The 18,862-nt window shown below is 60.9% G+C and overlaps 1 protein-coding gene across 1 annotated transcript in view; it reads left to right on the top strand.

Annotated features, from left to right (window-relative positions):
* The first annotated feature begins 954 nt into the window (after positions 1-954).
* KCNJ12 (potassium inwardly rectifying channel subfamily J member 12) overlaps positions 955-18,862 on the top strand; it is a 36,890-nt gene continuing 18,982 nt past the window's right edge. The window contains exon 1 of the mRNA XM_033847624.2: positions 955-1,246. The gene's annotated coding sequence lies outside the window, so the exon portion shown is untranslated. The remainder of the gene's footprint in view (positions 1,247-18,862) is intronic.

Genomic DNA, 18,862 nt, shown 5'->3' with positions numbered 1-18,862 from the left:
CCGGGATGAAAGGCCTGGGCCCTGCCCAAGGCTGAGAGATCTGAGGCCCAGACAATAGGCCCCAGGAGGCTTGGAGGGCAGGGCTTGCGGGGACAGGCTGGGAAGAGGCAGAGGCAGGGGTGGCAAGAGAAGAGGGTCACATGGGGGTCAGGTCTGCAGAGAAAGCAGGAGAGGAAAACGCCAAGCAGAGCGCCAGATGAGGAGAGAGATGCTATTAAAGAGGGGGAAACGCTTGTGTCCGAGTGTGCATGCCTGGGGCGCAACGGGAAAGGAGTCCATGGGAATGTACAGGCTGGGACCTGTGTGCACATGTGCCCTCCTGCAGCTGCCACCCTTGCACGTGCACGTATGAGTGTGTATTGCACCTGCAACCATCACGCATGTCACGGCATGCATTTTGCATGTGTGGATCCAGATGCCTGAGCTTGTGTACTCGGCTGTGCGCACACGTGTGTGTGCAAGATTTCCTTTCCTGTGTGTGCGCTCGCCATGCACCTGTGTGGGTCTCTGGGCGGACAGGCCTCCGTGTGTGTGTGTGTGCACGCGCGCGCGCGCTCCAGTGCGCAAGTGGCTGGCCGTGTGTCTGTGTGTGGAGGGGGGCCGGGGCCGGGGACGCCGGGCCAGGCCTGGGCTGGGTGGGCGGGGGCAGCGGCGGCACGGCGCGGGGCGGGCGTTCTCTCCGCGGAGAGTTAGAGTTGTTGCCGAGCTGGGTTCTGGTGACAGCCGGGCGCGGAGCTGGGTGCGCGCCGAGCCTCAGCTTCCCGCCGCCTCCTCGCCCTCCATTGCGCTCTCCCCGCCTTCTCCGGGCCTTGCCGCTGCCACCGCCTTCCCGGGAACGGCAGCCGAGGGCGAGGGCGAGTAGCCGGAGGGGCCGGAGCGGGCGTGGAGACGCGGGGCGCCTGGGCGTGGGGGAGCGCGCCCGGCCCAGCCCGGGATCAGATAACAGCCGGCGGGGGAGGGGGTGGGTCGGCCGCACGCGCCGCGGGACGGAGGGACGGACGCCAGCCGCGCCGACCGGAGCGTGCGCCCCGCGACTGGGGGCGCCGTCCAGGCGCGCGCCCCCGCCCCGCGACCGGACCGGGGCGATTGGCGCCCCGCACAGACGCTCCCCTCAGCATGGAGCGCCCCCGGGGGCTGCCCTGAGGCGGCGGCGGCGATGCAGGCAGCGCGGCGGCTGCCGGGGCCAGGAACGGCCGCCCGGAGCTCGGAGGACGCGGAGCGCGCCGCGCCCGGGGCACTGACCGAGGTAAGCGCCGGGGGACCCGGCTCCAGCTCCTCGCGGGCCCCCTTCCCGGCCGAGCGAGCACGAGGAGGTGCAGCAATTGGGAAGGTGGGGCGGCGGGGTCTGTTCGACCTCTCGTTTTCTGCTTTTTTTTTTTTTTTTTTTCTTCCCCCTCCCTGGTGAGCGTTAGCAGGAAATGCTGACTGCGAGCTTTTCTCCTCTGCCATGTCTCCAGCCACCGCCGCCAGGGAACTTTGCTCCTTGCTAACCTTCGTCTTGGGGGCGCTCCGGGAAACTTTGAGGCGCCCTCGGCCCCCCTCTGAACGCCTCGCACGAGGGGGCTCGGGAGGGAGCGTGGGGAGGCGCTTCCGCAGGCGGTGTCAGTCTTACGAGTGACCTTCCCCGGAGACCCCCCGACCGGGGCGCGGACTACGGGCGGCCCGGCAAATGCCCCCAGGCCCAAGGGCTGCGGGTCCTTGGAGTCGTCGGTCTTTCCCACCTCCTGCGCTCTGTTGGAGTAAAGATATTCTGGAAACGGTGTGGTCCTCTGGCACTCGAGGGCGCCAGCCGAGGAGTCCAGCCGCACCTTTTTTCGCTTGTACAAGTCGGCCTTGATCGCTCAGGGGTGGTCGCTCGGCTGAGAGGCCCCGCGGGTTTCAGGGCCGGGGTCCCCTCACAGTGCTGACGTCTGCTCTGGTTGTCCTGGGGCGCGGGGAGGGGCGCGGGGCGGGGGAACCAGCGGCAACTGGGTGGGGAGTTCCTGCGGGGCTTCGCATGGGATTTGAGGCCCCAGTGGGTGTCTGTGCTGCCTGTTCCGGTGGAGTGTGCACATGTCATGTGAACATTTTTAAAACCTGTGTTCAAGACTGGAGGTCACAGGAAAGTGTCTCTTTGGAGGTGGTCTTTGGTTCTGGGAGGTTCTCCTGCCTCCCCGCGGCCTGGATCTGCTGAGACCGGGGCCACCCTGCTCCCCGTTTCCCCAGCAGCTCTTCATCCGGGAGCCCTGCACTGCCTGGGACCTTTGCTCCGTCCTTCTCTGCTCCCCGTGCCCAGGACGGACCCTGGAATAAAGTGCTGGGGACCTCCAGCCCCCCATATCCGCGTCGCGGAGCCCGGGTTCGCAGGCTCCGTCTCCGGGGAGCGCAGAGGCGCCCACACGCCGCTGAAATCAGCAGCCGCCTCCTCGAAGGTGCGAACCCAGAAGGCGGTAGCCTCCAGCCTACCCCTCGCCCGCTCCCTAGGTGCCGAGGACGGCCAGGCCCCGGCTGCCGCCCCATTCGGACCTCAGCCTCTGCCTGTGCTCCTCTGCAGCCCCTCATCGCAGGTCTCCGCCCTGGACCGCCACCGCGTGGCTGGAGAGCGCCAGGGAGGGGAGAGCCCGAGGAGCGGTGGGGGCGTGTGGTCTCTTTGCGGCCAGCTCCTCCCCCCGTTGTGAGAAGAGCGCCCTCAGCGCGCGCTGGGACCCCCAGAGAAACTCCTCAGCGTGATCCGCCCCTCAGCCTTCTGGCGGCCCCTCCCCTCCAGGTAGGGGGCCGGGTGTCGGCAGCTCCAGGAGGGGGCCTCGGAAGGGCTGCAGTCATGTGGGCCCCAGACCCCTGAGGGAGAGCAGGGTGCTTGTGCACCCCTGGGGACAAGAAGGGGCCTCCAGCGTGCTGGACAACAGGGGAGGGCCCTCCTCTCTACGGGTGTGCCGCTGAGCGCGTGTACTGGGCACTCTATAGATGCTGGGTGTTGGCACTAACCTGGCAGACCCGAATTTCCAGTCCCGGACTCCCTCCTTGTGCCCCCCTCTCCAGATGAGGGCACAGCAGAGCCCCCTCCCAGCCCTGAAGGGGAGGGACCTTCCCTCGGCCAAAGGGGCAGAGCCTAAGTTTGTCGGCCTATCCCTGGACGCCCCTCCCAAGCCCAGTTGCCGTGTCAGACCCCCGTCAGCCTTCAGGTTGCTTAGGAGGCGACCCCTCCTCGAGGTGTGTGCCTGGTGGAAGGATGTTCAGTGAACTGTGCTGTGCTGTGAGGACAAGGTGCCCAGAGAGGGGCAGGATCTTGCCCAAAGCCGCACAGCAAGCCAGGGCTTTGAGCGGAAGCCTCCACCTAGCTCTCTCCAGGCCAGAGGGCCGCCCTGCCAGGCTTCCTGCCTCAGGGCCGTGGTGTCCCTCCTCTCAAGTCTGCCCAGAGCAGGACAAGGTAGCACTGGTGGCCCCGAGGCAGTGAAGTAATAGTGACAGCGGTGGTAACAGGAACAACACTAACAGTGACAGCAGCGCCCTGCAGTTATGCAGCACTGGGACCGGCTCTGCCTGCGGGCAGGCCTCTGGCCTGGCGAGGCCTCCGGTGCCCTGGGCCACGGCTGGCAGCACCGGGCCCGGCACCAGGAGGCCTTGGCACAGCGTCTAGGGTGGAAGCAACTGCATCGTCACTCCCAGCAACCTCTGTGGCCCTTGTCTGGCTCCAGGCCGGAGGCTGCTGGAGCCCCCTCGGGGCCCACCTGGTGTCCACTCTCGGGCTCACTGCTCCCAGCTCGGGCTGGGCCGTCCCTCCGACAGGTGCAACTGGTGCCTGTTGCTGGGTCCCTGCCGGGGCTCTTGCTGTGAGTGACGCCTGGGCACACCTGCCCCTGCCCTGGGGCTGCAGCTGGAGCCCTGTCTCGGGCTGGCATGGAGGAGAGGCTGGGACAGAGGCAGCTCGTGGGCAGCAAGAGGGGTAGAGGCTGGCTGGCCACTCGGAAGGTGTGCGACATGTGGGCTCGGTCCACGGGATGGCTGCTCCAGGGGAGTTGGCAGTGTGGCAGGGAGGCAGCCAGGGGAAGGCCAGAGATGAAAGAAAGCCAGGCTGAAACTGGGCCGCAGGCAGGGCAGGAGGCCCGGAGGCTTCAGAGGAGCCGTGGGGCTGGGGCTGGGGGTGGGGCTGGCCAGGCAGGAGGGTTTTCCAGAGGATCTGGGGCCGAGGGCAGAACTGGAGCCCTCGCTGGGCACTGGCTGAGGGCCCAGCACTCTGCCGGCTGATTTAATTTCCTAATGGTCTGCTAGTGCAGAGGATGGCAGTAGCTCCGTGAGGCCAGGGAGGCTCTGGGAGAGACTGGAACGCGGCTCGGACCCAGAGCCCGCCTTCCTGCATCCCACAGACAGCCTGCGCAGAATGCATCCGTGTGCCCCACTGTCTGTGGGGGCTGCCCCCCTACCCGCCCAGGGCTGGTCCCCTGCGGGCCCTGGTGCCTGCCTGCCATCCCAGATTCCAGGTTGCTGTGTCCTCGGGACCTGGTTAAGGCCTGGCGTGTAGTAGGTGCTCAGTAAATAATTGGTGGGTCTGTGTCTGGGCTGTTTTCTCTGCTGCTTGCTGAGGCCTCACTGGGGGCTGTGGTGGGGCTGTGAGCTCCTGGGGTGGAGGCCCTGTGGCCCGCTGCTCAGCTGTGGCCCCAGTGCAGTGTCTGGCATACAGAAGGTGCCTAATAAATGGGTGTTGAGTAAATGGAGACCTGGCCCTTGACCTGGCCGCTTGTCTCATTCTTTCGGGGGAGACTTTAGGGCAGACGGCTAGGGTGAGCGAGGCCGGGGGTCTGACTGTGGCCCGGTCACTTCTCTTGGGTCTCAGTTTATCATCTGTGAAGTGGGATCAGAGCGCCAGGTGGGGAGGCTTCTGAGAGCACCCAGGATGGGAGAGTGGAAATGTGAACCTCTGCGTGTGCCTTTGGGGGAGTCTCAACAGAAATGGGGTGCGGAAAGGCGGGGCTCCATGGAGGAGGGCATGTGAGCCTCTGCGACGCCAGAGCCTTGGTATCCGCCATCCAGTCCAGCCTTCCCTTGGACAGGGGGGAAACTGAGGCCCAGAGAGGGTAGGCGAGGGTTCTATGGGAGAAGAGGGCCTCCCCCTCCTAGTGTGTCAGCTCTACCCCCTCCCCAACCCACTTCCTCCTCTCACCCCACCGATGTTCTGCATCTCGAGGCTTCCTGCCCAGCTGCTGAAGTAGCAGCTGCAAAGGCCGCGTGAGGCTGTGGGCGCCCTGGGGACCCTGGTCCAGCCCCTGACTAGCCTTCAGCCCTGCAGCGCCAGCCACGTTTCCCTTGGCGTGGCCTCTAGGGTCTTGGGGTCTGGACCCTCCTCACCCTGGTCCGCCGGGCCCGCAGCTTGGCCCTGTTGCCGCCTGCACTCCCCTCTTCCGCCCAGGCCGCCGGCCTCCCGCCCGCGGTGCCTCCTCGGCCTGGGCCTTTGCCCCGTGCCCCCAGCTGCCCTCGCCGGAGCTCCACGGGGCCCTCCCTCACTGCTCTCAGCTCTTGCCCAGACGCCGCCTACTCCCCGCGCCTCTCCTGGCTCCCTGGGCAACACGGCAGCCTCCCTTCCCCGCGCCTTCTCGGCTTTCTTCTCCGTGGAACTTAGCGCAGTCTGCCACGCTATGTTTCCTCTTGTTTGTTGTCGGTCTCCCTTGGGTGCAGGGCAGGCCCTGTCTCCTGAGCTCCCCTCTGGGGCGGAGCCGGGCCCCCTGCAGCTCGCCTGGGGCTGTGGCCCCACGTTGTGAGGACGTCCCCGCGGTGGGAGTGGGCAGCCTGCGGCCCAAGAGGGCAGCCCCGGCCAGAGGTGGCAGCAAGTGGGGGACAGCGCTTGGGACCCTCTGCCCCCGAAGCCTCCTCACAGCTGCTTGGTGGCTTCGCCAGCAGAGCTGGGCTGGTGCGGGGGGGCGGGGGGCATGTGGAGATAGCGAGGTACCGCGCTCTGTGTGTGTGCACGCACGCGTGTGTGTGCGTGTGCGTGAACGGCCGAGGTCACGGAGGGGCTGTGCGCCCCCCACCCTGCCCACCTCCCTCTCCTTCCAGCTGCAGCCCAAGCCCCCTGAGCTGGCGGTTCCAGCCCTGCAATTCTCCGGCACTTAAGGCAAAAATAAATCGCTGCTGGCAGCTGGCGTTCTGGGAGGTAGCAGCCGCGCCACCCCCCTGCCCCCGACCCTGTGCCTGTGGGCTCTTGGTTCCAGGCCAAGCCGGGCCAGGGGGGGCTAGGAGGACTGGGGGCCCCGCGGGGAGCTGGCTCCGTCCAGCCCCTTCTCAGGAGGAGAGGTTGGCAAGGCCCAGAGAGCGCGGGGCCTGGCTGGGTCGCGCGACGCGCAGAGGTGGATGGAAGCCGGCGACTCCCGAGGGGACCGGGATCCGGGGCAGGTGAGGGGGCTCAAAGGTGGGGCTTCGCAGGGGCCTGGCCCGTGGCCTTGTGGAAGCAGGGTGTGGGCAGGGCCCTGGGCCCCCTCGCACAAGGCCCTGGGGACCAGCCCCTGGACATGTCTTTCCCTGCTGGCCTCTCCCTTTCCTTCTCAGAGAGCCCTAGAGGTCTCTGCCTGGTGAATCTTAGTGACACAGGCCCTGAGGAGGTCAGAATTCAGCCTTATTCATGCTTTTGACTGTTGAGTCTGGAGCTGGTATCTTTGCTTTTACCCTGTGCCTGGGGCTGGGGGCTGGGAACTGATGTCTGGATTGGGGGAGGGTAAAGAAACCAGTGAACAGACATTTAAGGAAGCACGGAGTTTGTCATATTCTCTTGCTAATTATCACAGTTTTTAATGACAAGCGTGTTAACATGCTCACGGTAAAGCATCGCACGATCGTAAGGACAGAAAATGAATTTCTTTTTCTCAAACCTTGTCTCCCCCTCCCCCCCTCCCCAAAGCTTTATGCTTTTGAGGGGACTCATTAGAGAACCTTTGAGATTGTCTGAGTGTTTAACAAACATGTGGATGTAGTTGTGCACACCTGCTAGCAGCTGCAGCGCCCTCTCTCTGTCTGTCTCCCCCTCCCTGTTTCCGTGTTTTCTCATCTTCCCGTCCCTGCTGTCCCTGCTGCTGCCCCAGGCCCCATACTCGGGGGCTTCATCCTCTCTCCTTTGATTGACCTGAGGGCTGAATCTCAGAGTCTTGGGACCACAGAATCTTAGCTGTGGAGTCTAGGAAAGCACTCAGCCACCCGAGTTCCTGGGCGATGGGCTGAGTCGTGGAGTTGTGGCCTCTTTGGGACAGAGAACCTGGAATTGCAGAATTGGCGTGTCTTACTCCCGGGAGAGGTGCTGAATCTTTGCTGGGGTCCCTCCTTCCTCAGCCCCCTCGGGAAGCGGTTGGAGAATGCAGATCTCCTGGCTCCGTCCCCAGAAATTCTGGTTCCGAGGGCTGGGGTGGAGCCTGGGAACCTGCACTTTTCGGTCTCCCCAGCAGTGCAGCCACCACGGGGAGGTCACCCTGCTGCAGCCCAGTCCTTGACCCTGGGCTGGCCCCGTCCCCTCTGGCCTCAGGGCCCACCCGGCCCAGCGTGGACAAATTTGAGGCTGTGCTCGAGCCCTGCAGGGAAGGCGCGGGCCAGGCTGCGCGTCCGAGGTCCTCGGCAGGGGCAGGCCTCTGCTGGGGACTCGGTCCCCCCCCACCTCTGAGCTTCCTGTCGGGTGCCAGCACCGTCACTCCTGTCACCTGGCTTGAGAGGATATTGGAAGGGCCGCCCCGCCCGGCTCTACTGAGGGCCCCTGTGGAAAGGGTCTGAGAGGCTAAGTTCGAGGGGGTGTCGGTCACCCCTGTGCTGGCCCCGGGCCTCAGTGACCCCGCGTGTGAAGTGGACGTGGGCATCGTGCCCCGTCTGGGCATCTGCTTTCTCATCCCTTTGCCACTTCAGCTCTGCGGTCAGGGCAGCCAGGGCAGCCTCCGCTCTCCCTGCCCCCGGCCCCTCTGCCACACAGGCCGGAGGCTCACCGTGCCCGTCACCTCGGCCTGCTGTGCCTCAAGCTGTCAGAAGCACCTGCCCGGCTGGGGCAGCCAAGTTGCCCCCACCCCCACCCCAGGTCCCAGGAGCCTTCAGAACCACTGGAGGCAGTGCCTCCGAAAGTCCCCGGACAGCCCCGGAACGGCCCAGCCCCTCCCTCGGGGCTTCACAGCAGAGGAGACCCGAGCCACCCTCTTCCTTTCCTCTGCCGGCCCTGCCAGCCAGAGCCTTGCGGCACCTGTGGGCTCTGGCCCCGATCCTACAGCAGATGCCCCAGCCCTGAGGCTCCAGAGCCAGGTGACCAGGCTCTGGGTCCTGTCCTGACCCAGCTGCCCTCCTGGTGGGCCTCGGGTCCCCCAGTCACCCTGCCACAGATCGAGCACCGGTGGATGGGGAGTGAAGGGGGAGCAGCGCCCCTGGGGGCTGTGACCCGAGCCCTTGGTCTCAGTCTCCTCCTCTGGGAACTGGGGACACGAGGCGAGGTGGTTGAGCAAACCCACACACCCGACGTGTCTGCCCTGCCCTGCGAGGGGCAGCCGTCCTATGGGGTGGTCCATCAGCCAGGTCCAGAGGAGAAGACAGAAGTGGGATGACGGGGGGAGCGGGTGGGGTCTGTACTACTTTCATACCAAGTCACCACAAACTGGGGGGCTTAAAACAAAACATTATTGTCTCTCCGTTCTGGGGGCCAGAGTCCGAAATCGAGATGTCGGCAGGGTCGCTTCCTCCGAGGATCCACCCCGGGCCTCTCCCGGCTCCCGGGGCTGCTGCGGCCCTCGGGGTTCCTTGGCGTCCCTCCAGTCTGCACCTCTGTCTTCACGTGGCCTTCTGCTCCCTGTGTCTTCTCTCCTCTCATGAGGACGCTTGTCATTGGACTCAGGGCATCCTTATCCAGGCTGGTCTCATCTCCACATCCTTAGTTATACCTGCAAAGACCCTTTGTCTAAACAAACTCACATTCAGAGGTACTGGGCTGGGTGGACATATATTTTGGGGGAGCCGTCACTCAACCCGTTACGCGTGGTCAACCTGGATATGCTGCCCTGTGTCTCGACCTTTTCTTTTTTAAGAAAAACATAGTTTTTAGCAACGTATCTTGGAGACACAAGCAGATACGGTATGCTTGGTCTGTGCCGCTTACCAGCTGTGTGTCCTTGGGCAGATTGCTTGACCGTTCTGTGTCTCAGTTTGCTCATCTGCAAAATGGAGGCATGAACGGTTCTTCCCCCCATCGGGCTGCCGGGGGCGATGAAAGGGTATGCACAGGAGAGGTGTAGTAGGTGACCCCTTTGATTAGTACATCAACCAGCAGAACGGTTTTAAGGTCTGCCCAGTATTCCCTGCGCTGGGCTGGATTTCTGTTTCGTGAGCCTGCTTCGTTCCGGGGCCCCTCCAGCCCTCGGCTGTTATCACGTGTAACGCTGCCATGATCACCTGGGTACTGAGGTCCTCGTGCCAGCGCTGTCCAAGCAAGAAGTCCAGGAGCGGCCCTGCTGGGTCGGAGGGCTTGTGCCTTTGTAGCTTTTAGAAATAGCACCGCTGCGCCCTCCAGGGGTGGTCCCCGCCCCTTGGAGAGTTGAGCGTGCCTGGGTCCCACTGTGGCCTCCACCGCGTCTGTTTTAGAGCCAGTGCAGCGTTTCTTCCTGTTGAAACCCCTTCCTGTCGTTCCCTTCCTGGCAGAGTGGTCATTTCCCTGACCTTTGCCCTCCCCCAGGTTGAGGTCTTTGGGACTTGGATGGGTGCCCCTGAGGCCCTTTCTCATCCCGTTGGGTCCTCATGGCTAGCCCCAGGGGTGGGAAGCAGCTGCCCTATTTCCAGATGCCAACACTGGGCCTCAGAGGGATCGCGTAGCAGCCCAGCCCATCTCTAGCGGTCTGTCTGCGCCTGGAGCCCGAGGGGCCTCCTCAGGTGTCTTGGTTTCCCTGCAAGCTTCCCTGGTGGCACAGTGGTTAAGAATCTGCCTGTCAAGGCAGGGGACACTGGTTCGACCCCTGGTCCGGGAAGATCCCACATGCCGCGGAGCAACTAAGCCCGTGCGCCACAACTACTGAGCCTGCGCTCTAGAGCCTGCGAGCCACAGCTACTGAGCCCACGTGCCACAACTACTGAAGCCCGTGCGCCTAGAGCTGGTGCTCGGCAACAAGAGAAGCCACCGCAGTGAGAAGCCCGTGCACCGCAACAGAGAGTAGCCCCTGCTCACCACAACTAGAGAAAGCCTGCACACAGGAACGAAGACCCAGAGCGGCCAAAATTAAATAAATAAATTGATTAAAAACCCCCCAGCACTCTCCTCACTGGAGGGAGAGGGCTAGCTTTCACTCCTGCTGCCCCCCTGCCCTGGCCCCATCCCTGGGCCACCAGGCAGAGTCCCTCTGGAGATGGCTGGTGTGCTGACAGACCACTGTGATACCCTGGACTGAGGCCGTGTGCCCCGGGGGCCTGGGTGTCCTCAGCCCCCTCCCTTGGCTCCTGGCAACCGGCAGGATATTTTGGGGGCTCCAGCAAAATGCCCGCCTTGGTGGTGGATTCAGCAGCCTGTGGTGTCACTGGGTGCCTTTATTTCTCAGGGAGTGCCGCGATGTTTCACTGAGACTTGGCGCCCAAAACAATGAAAATGACTGTTTACTTGGTGTCTTCTGGTGCCAGGCGCTGCGCTCAGTGCTTTCCCGAACATCATCTCATTTAATTCTCAAAATGTACTGGCCAGGAGTGGAGCAGGGATTGAGAGATGGGGTGCTGAGGGAGGCAGGTGGCCAGACCGGGGGGCCCCACGGCTGGGCCCCCGGCGCCTCCAAAGGCACAGGGGCCTTTAAGAAGGGCTCTCCCTTGAGGGCAGGCCGAGACCTGGGCTGAGGATCTGGGAGGTGCAGTGTTGGGCATGAGCCAGGTTAGCCTGGATTTAAATGGGGCAGCCCCCCATGCCCCCCTGCTGTGTGACTCCAGGCAAGCAGCTTCACCTCTCTGAGCCTCACTTCCCTACTCTGAGAAATGGGGCCAAGTTTGCCCCGTTCAAACTGTGATTGTGTGTGCCCGGTGTTAGAACTGTTTCAGAAATCTAGATGATGGAGGAGGGTTCTCAGAGTCCTGTCCACTTTACAGGTGGAGAGACTGAGGCCCCAAGGGGGGAGGGACTGAATGACCTGCCACCCTCCATCCCCTGTGACCTCAGCCACAGGACATGGGGCTGGTCCAGTCTCCCTCGTTTTTACCCTCACCGGACTAGGATAGAAAGACAGACCATTATTTGAGTGCCTGCTCTGTACTGGGAGGCTCGTGCAAGGGAAAGATTTAAGTTCTCGGCGTGCGGGTCGTGCCCCCTCTGTCCATTTCTCAGGCAGCGGTGGGGCTCACATCTGTCCGAGAGCCCCATGTCCCGGGAGACCCCCCCCACTCCCGTGGCTGCGTCGTGGGCATGCTGGGCTTTCCACAGACCTGCACGCGAACCTTTGCTGCTTGGGGAGACAGCAGGGTGGCCGATTCACTCACCGCTCGACTTTGAACCCGGGGGAAATGCATCCGCGTGGCCTGAGCGAAGTCTCTGCAGAAGTGGGGATGCTGGGGCTTGTGGAGCAGAGCAGGTGCCCCAGGGAAGGGGCTCTGGCCTGGCCCAGCAGGAGGCCTCCCAGGGTGAGTGTCCAGCCAGTGGACCTTAGAGAGCCCTTCAGAACCACCCCTGGTGCCCTGGTCCCCTGCCATCTGCCTCCTGAGCCCACCTTATCCCTCCTGGACATGCAGGAAACCAGACTTAAAGGACGTGAGCCCCTGAGTCCAGTTGCAGCCTGCACTGCCCTGGGGCCTCATGGACCCCTCTCTTGCTTCCGAGCTTGGGGCTCTGGCCCCAGACCTGCCCCCTTTCCACCCAGAACCTGGCCTCTTGGTCCGGGGGCCCTGCCTCCTGAGGCTCTCCAGGGTCCTGGAGTCTCAGCTGACAGTGTGGCCTCCTCATTACTGAGAAAGTCAGAGGAGAACCTTGCAGCTCCCACCTCCCGCCACCTGCAGCCCCTCACCGTGCCTCCATCCCTTTCCTGTGGATGGGTTGTTGTCCCCCATGGCCACTTGGCCCCTCTGCCTTCACCTACCCAAGGCCATTGCTGTGGTGTCTCCCTCTCCCCGCTAGCCCCTTCCCTACACCCTGCACCTGTTCCTTCCAAAGGAGATCACGGAGGGCCTGCCATGGGCTGGCACTGCCTCCAAGCACCAGGACACGCCAGGGGACAAAACAAAGCCCTGCCGGCATCCATCTGCAGTAAAAACTCTCAGTAAACTAGGAACAGAGGGAAACTTTCTCAACTTGGTAAAGGCACCTACAAAAATCCTGGAGCTGACATCATACTTAATGATGAGAAGCTTGGCTTTCCCACTAGGAACAAGGCAAGGAAGTCCTGTCTCACCAGTGCTTTTCAACATCGTACTGGAAATCCTGGCTGATGAGATAAGACAAGAAAAGGAAATAAAAGGTATACACATTGGGGAGGAAGACACAAAACTGTCTCTATTCACGAATGACATGATCATCTATGTAGAAAATATGAAAAAATCGACAAGAAAACTCCAGGAACTAATAAGCAGTTTTAGCAAGGTTGCAGGATACAAGGTTAATGTACAAAAGTCAATCAGTTTCCTATATACCAGCAGTAAACAAGTGAAATCTAAAATTAAAATCACAATACCATTTCTATTAGCACCCCCCCCCCCAAATAAACCACCGAGGTATAAATCCAACAAAACCCTGATGAATGAAATCAAAGAAAAACTAAATAAATGGAGAGATATTCCACGTACATGGATAGGAAGACTCAATATTGTTAGACATCAGTTATTCCCAACTTGATCTATAGATTCAATGCATTCCCAATCAAAATCCCAGAAAGTTATTTTATGGATATCGACAAACTAATTCTAAAGTTTATATGGCGAGGCAAAGGGCCCAAAACAGCCAACACAGTACTGAAGGAGAAGAACAAAATTGTAGAACTGACACTAACTGACTTAAAGACTTACTATAGGGACTTCCCTGGTGGTGCAGTGGTTCAGAATCCGCCTGCCAATACAGGGGACACGGGTTCGAGCCCTGGTCCGGGAGGATCCCACACGCCACGGAGCAAATAAGCCCATGCGCCACAACTACTGAGCCTGTGAGCCACAACGACTGAGCCCGCATGCCACAACTACTGAAGCCCGTGCGCCTAGAGCCTGTGCTCCGCAACAAGAGAAGCCACCGCAATGAGAAGCCTGCGTACTGCAACGAAGACCCAACACAGCCAAGAATAAATAAATTTTAAAAATAATAAATAAATTTATTTTTTAAAAAAGACTTAACTATAAAGCTACAGTGATCAAGACGTGTGGGGTTGGCAACAGGACAGACAGATCAATGGAGCAAAGTAGAGAGCCCAGAAATAGACACACACAAATATAGTCAACAGATCGCTGACAAAGAAGCAAAGGCAACACAGTGGAGCAAGGATAGTCTTTCAACAAATGGTGCTGGAAGAACTGGATGTCCACACGCAAAGAAGTTAATCTAAACACGGACCACACACCCTTCACATGAATTAACTCAAAATGGATCCTAAATGTACGTAAAGCACAAAGCTATGAAATTCCTAGAAGATAGAGAAAGAGAAAACCTCGATGACCTTGGGTATCGATGTGCCTTTTTAGATACAATATCAAAGGCATGATCTATGAGAGAAATAATTGACAAGCTGGACTTCATGAAAATTAAAAACTTCTGCTCTGGGAAAGACAACGTTGAGAGAATTAGAAGACAAGCTACAAACAGGGAGAAAATATTTGCAAAAGACACATCTGATGAAGGGCTGTTATCCAAAATAAAGAACTCTTGAAACTCAACAATAGAGAACAAACGACAAACAGACAATAGGAAAAAATGGGCCAAAGATGTGAACAGACACCTCGGCAAAGAAGATATACAGATGGCAAGTAAACATATGAAAAGATGCTCTAGAGACTTCCCTGGTGGGCCAGTGGTAAAGAGTCCGCCTTCCAGTGCAGGGTTTGATCCCTGGTCAGGGAACTAAGATCCCACATGCCACAACTACTGAGCTTGTGCACATCAACGAGAGAGCCCGCGTACCTCAAACTACAGAGCCTACGCGCTCTGGAGCCCGCGTGCCACAACTGGAGAGAGAAAAACCTGCACGTCACAACTAGAGAGAAGCCCACGTGCCACAAAGAGAGATCCCGCGTGCCTCAACTAAGACCCCATGTGGCCAAATAAATAAATATTAAAAAAAAAAAAGAAGAGATGCCCCACATCATTTGTCAGCAGGGAAATGTAAGTTAAAACAACAGTAAGATACCACCACATACCTTCAGAATGGCTGGTGAAGACGTGGAACCCTCATCACTGCTGATGGGAATGCAAAAGGCTGCAGTCACTTCGGAAGAGTTCAGCAGTTTCTTACAAGACTAAGCATACTTTACCGTGTGACCCAGCAACCCTAACTCTAACCCTTGGTATTTACCCAAGGAAGCTGAAACTTACATCCACACCAAACGCCGCAGGCAGGTGTTTACAGCAGCTTTATTGGTTATTGTCAAAACTTGGAAGCAACCAAGATGTCCCTCAGTAGGTGATGGATAAATAAACCGTGGTCCATCCTGACAGTGCAGTATCTTTCAGCACTAAAAAGAAACGAGCTGTCAGGCCATGGAAACACGTGGAAGAACCCTAAATGCATATGACTCAGTGAAAGAAGCCGGTCCTAAAGGGCTACATGCTGTGTGATTCCAGCTATATGATGTTCCGGCAAAGGCAGAACGGTGGAGACAGCAGGCAGATCAGCGGTTGCCGGGGTGGCGAAGGGGAGACGGACAGGCAGAGCACGGGATATTTAGGGCAGTGAGCTGTTCTGTGTGACACTGTCATGGTGGATACAAGTCTTTGTACATTTGTCCAGACCCACAGAAAGTACAGCACCAAGGGTGAGCCGCGAGGTAAACTGTGGCCTTCGGGCGATGCTGACCTGTCAGCGCAGGTTCACTGATGGCGGCGAAGGTCCCGCTGTGTGGACGGGTGTTGCCGGTGGGGAGGCTGTGCGTGTGCGGGGTCGGGGTGTGTGGGAAATCTCTGTGCCCTCCCCTCAGTTTTGTTGTAAACCTAAAACTGCTCTGAAAACCACTCTTGAGAAAAAAAGAGAATCCCTGCCCTCACGTGTCCGTGGGCAACTGAGCATAGACTCCTGAATTAGTGATCAGGGAACATGTGAGAGGGTAGGGCCGTCTGAGCAGAGACCCTCGTGGAATTGGGGAGGAGCTGGCCGGGGTCTGGCGGGCTGCAGCTGGGCTCATGTCTCTTTCACGTGTCTCCTCATAAAAGTGGATCGCAGTGAACCAAGGTGATCTGTGTCGAGGGGCTGAGCCCCCTGAGCCCGTGGGCGTGCGGTGGGAGTCACGCCACCCACTCGGGGTCCCAGTGGAGCCGTGGGACCCCGGGGTCCCGCAGGCCTGGCACACAGTAGGTGCTCAGTTGAGGGGCACAGATGTGGACGTGTGTGTGCCCAGCAGGCATGGGTGGGCTCCCCAGGGAAGGGGGGGTCTGCCTGCTGCTGGGAGGACAGAAAGGCTGGCAGGGGACAGGAGCCCCTCTCTCTGCACCCCACAAAGGCTGCAGCTGCTCCGGGTGGGAGGCGGGGGCACAGCTGATCCCCCACCCCCTAATCAGCCTGTCAGTGCCGAGGAGCCTGCAGGAGCTCCCATCAGGGCTGTGCCGGTGGCTGGATTCGGAGGGAGTCCCAGCCACCTGCTTCCCCTTGGTCTGGGGGCTGGCGCTGCAGGAGTGGAGGGTCTCATGGACCCCCACCCTCCTTTCTGTGCCCCTCCTTACAGCACAGCATCCTCAGGGGGTGGAGCCCAAGCACGTGGGTTCAGAGGGTGGGCCTGGGACCAGCCGTGTAGGCGGGGCCGGGCCATCCGAATGGCAGGCTGTGTAGACAGTACGGGGTGCTTCGCTGTGTGTGCTGCGGCCGTGCAGGCCCCTGACTGTGTGGCGGGCGCGTGTCTGAGTGTGTAAGCGGGCACGAGGAGTGCGTGCGCTGTGACCAGTGAGGCGGGTATGACCGATGGCACAGGTGGGGAAGGGCCGAGCCGCCCCGTGCTCTGTGTTTTGACCCTCGGTAGCTTTTAGGTCCCCGTGTCTTTTGTGGTCTCCTGTCCCATCACTCTGCTCCCAGCGTCTCCCTGGCTCGTGGGTTCTGTGGCTCCCGTCACCCCGCCTCAGGATCCCCCCGACACCCCTGGCTGGAGGGAGGGTGTGGGCTCCGGGGTCTCAGGAAAGGACGTTCCTGGAAGCTCGCGCTGCTTCGGACTTTGGTGGATGTCGACACGTTGCTTTGCTGTGGTGACCCCGGAAGGCGCCGGTACTCTCTTTACCCCCGTTTACAGAGGAAAGCATGAGGCTCAGAAAGGTTAAGGGATTTTCTGGGGCCCGAGGTGCTCCTCTGAGCCTGTCTGGGAGTGTGGCTGTGGCTGATGGGGAAGCCGTCAGAAGGCCAGCTTCAGGGCCCCACGCGGTCTGCCCCCGCGTCGCTGCTCACCCCCGCCCCTGTGCCGCCCTTCCTCGTGGGCACAGAGTCTCTGCGACTCCCTGCCTTTGTGCAAGGCCTGGGGTGCCTTTTCTTCCTTGCTTATGGGGCCATCACGGTCCGATGGCCATCAATCTGGTGCTGGGACCTTGAGTGCCCCTCTGGGGGCCCCAGACCCCTGCCTGGGTTGACCTGCCAGTAGGAGGTGGAGGCTTGAGTGGCGGGAGACTGGTGGACGCTGGGCCGTTAGGGCCCCTCCAGCCCTCCCTTCCATAGCTGACGGCTGAGTGCCCACTTGGCCAGGTGCCGGGCTGGTCCCTACCACCCATTATACAGATGGGGCTTCAGAGGCCGGGAGTGCAGCCCCCATGCACCTACTGCTCCACCCTCCAGCTGCCACGCCGAGCACTGAGGGCCCTGCGTTTGGGCCAGGACATGGCTCCCCAAAGCTCGGGGCCGGGGGTGCCACTGAGAGTCAAGGGAGCCGTCCCCACTGCAGGGCATTGCCGGTCACTAGTGCTGGCTTCTCCTGCCACCCCACAGGTGGAACAGAGAAGGGGGTGGGGTCTGGGCCGTAGCCCACATGGTCTCCAATGTTCAGAGGCCATCTTCCTGTGCCTCGGTTTCCTCCGATGTCAAAGCAGGACTCTCGTGAGGCTTAAATGAGGACATCCAGGTAAAGTCCCCGGGTTCCAGGTAGGCATGTGGCAGATGCCCAGAGAGCATGGGCACTCCTTACCGCCATCTGCCCTCGCTCGTGCCCGGCCCTGGGCTGGGTGACAGTCAGATCTAGAGGCTCAGGGCTCCAGGCTGGGGGTGAGGGGATACGTAGCGTGGTCGCTCTTTGGGCCCCCGCGGCCAGGCCCGGGCCGAGGTGTCACTCAGAGGTCCCAGCTGCCCTGGCCTGGAGTCGGGTGGGGTGAGGGGCTGTCTGGCTCTCAAGGGCTCGCTGAGGCCGGAGCACACCTGGACAGGCCCGTGGGCAAGGCAGGGACACCAGGGCTCAGAGGGGGGCTGCCAGGTGCGTGAGGCACACAACCAAGGAGTCGGAGTTGGAACTGGAACTCAGAACTGGCACCCTGCAAAGCCCGTGCAGCTCTGTGGTTCGGCAGGCGGGCCGCTTCGTGCTTTGCAGACGACGTGAAAGCCAGCGCCATGACCGCTTGCTGAGGGGTTCTTGTGTGAAGGCCTTGTGCTGGGTGCCACGTCTTGCGTGCCCACCCCACCCTCAGAGGGCCTGCTGGTGCCTGTCGTACGCATGAGGACACAGGAGCTGCGAGGCGGCCGCACTGCCCTCCGGACCTCTAGCTGGCTCCGTTCCCAGGGTCTCAGGAGAAGCCAAGGTCAGGGGTTGCCCAGGGGGTGGAGGTCGGCAGGGGCTTTCCAGAGTTCCCTGCTCTAATGCCGATGTGGCCAGGCGAGGGGCACCTTCTCCGTGAGGGTGATGACCGGAGGTCAGCGCTAGGGTTCGAGGGCCAGGCGAGAGGCACCTTCTCCGTGAGGGTGACGAGCGGAGGTCAGCGCTAGGGTTCGAGGGCCCTTCACACTGTGCTGGTAGCTGGGTCCTTGGAGGTACCAGAACCAGGCAAGCTGCCCTCCCCTGGTGTCTGGAAGGTGGGCTGGGCTTTGAGGCAGGGTCGCCTCACAACGTGAAGCGGCCCCACATGGCTTCTGCTTCAGGTAGCAGTGGGGACTGACTGCCCTGAGCCATTCTCATCCCCCTGGGGCTGTTCCCTGCACGCGTCAGGGGGTTCGCACAGGGCATGGATTGGGGCACATTATCAGGGTCACACATCTGGCTTCCGTTCCTGGCTGTGTGACCCTGGGCAAGTCACTTCACCTCTCTGAGCCTCAGTTTCCTCTTCCGTAAAACGGGAATCATAGGGCTGCTCTGGGACTCAGTTAGGGAGGTCAGATGCTGTGCAGTAAAGGCCCAGGCTTTGGGGCGGCTTGGCTGCGTTTAGTGCCCAGCTCTGCCTCCTACAGGCTGTGTGGCCTCGGGTGAGTCACTTCGGCTCTCCAAACCTCAGTTTCCTCATCTGTCAGATGGGGACAACAGCAGACTCTTCCTTACAGGCTTTCTCAGGGCACAGGGAGGCAGGTAGGGCAAAGCCCCTGTAGATGTGAGCGCAGGCCGGTGTGAGCACCTCGCACTTCTGCCTGACGCAGCCCGTGTCGGGGTCTCAGCTCCTGGCTGCTCGCGGGGTGCAGAGCGCCGGCGGTTTCATCCCCGTGCACGCTGTCTGATGAGATATAAATAGCGTGCAATGTTTGCGAGCGAGATAGGGAAGCGTCTGGCCGGGCCCTCCCTCCCCACCCAGCAGAGGCAGCGAGGCTGGCGAGCTGGCCGCGGGGATGGGAAGGGGATAGGAGCT

The sequence above is a fragment of the Tursiops truncatus genome, chromosome 20 (genome assembly GCF_011762595.2).
Source record: "Tursiops truncatus isolate mTurTru1 chromosome 20, mTurTru1.mat.Y, whole genome shotgun sequence".
Taxonomy (NCBI): Eukaryota; Metazoa; Chordata; class Mammalia; order Artiodactyla; family Delphinidae; genus Tursiops; species Tursiops truncatus.
Note: the sequence above shows the minus strand (reverse complement) of the source record. Positions and strands in the feature narration are given on the sequence as shown.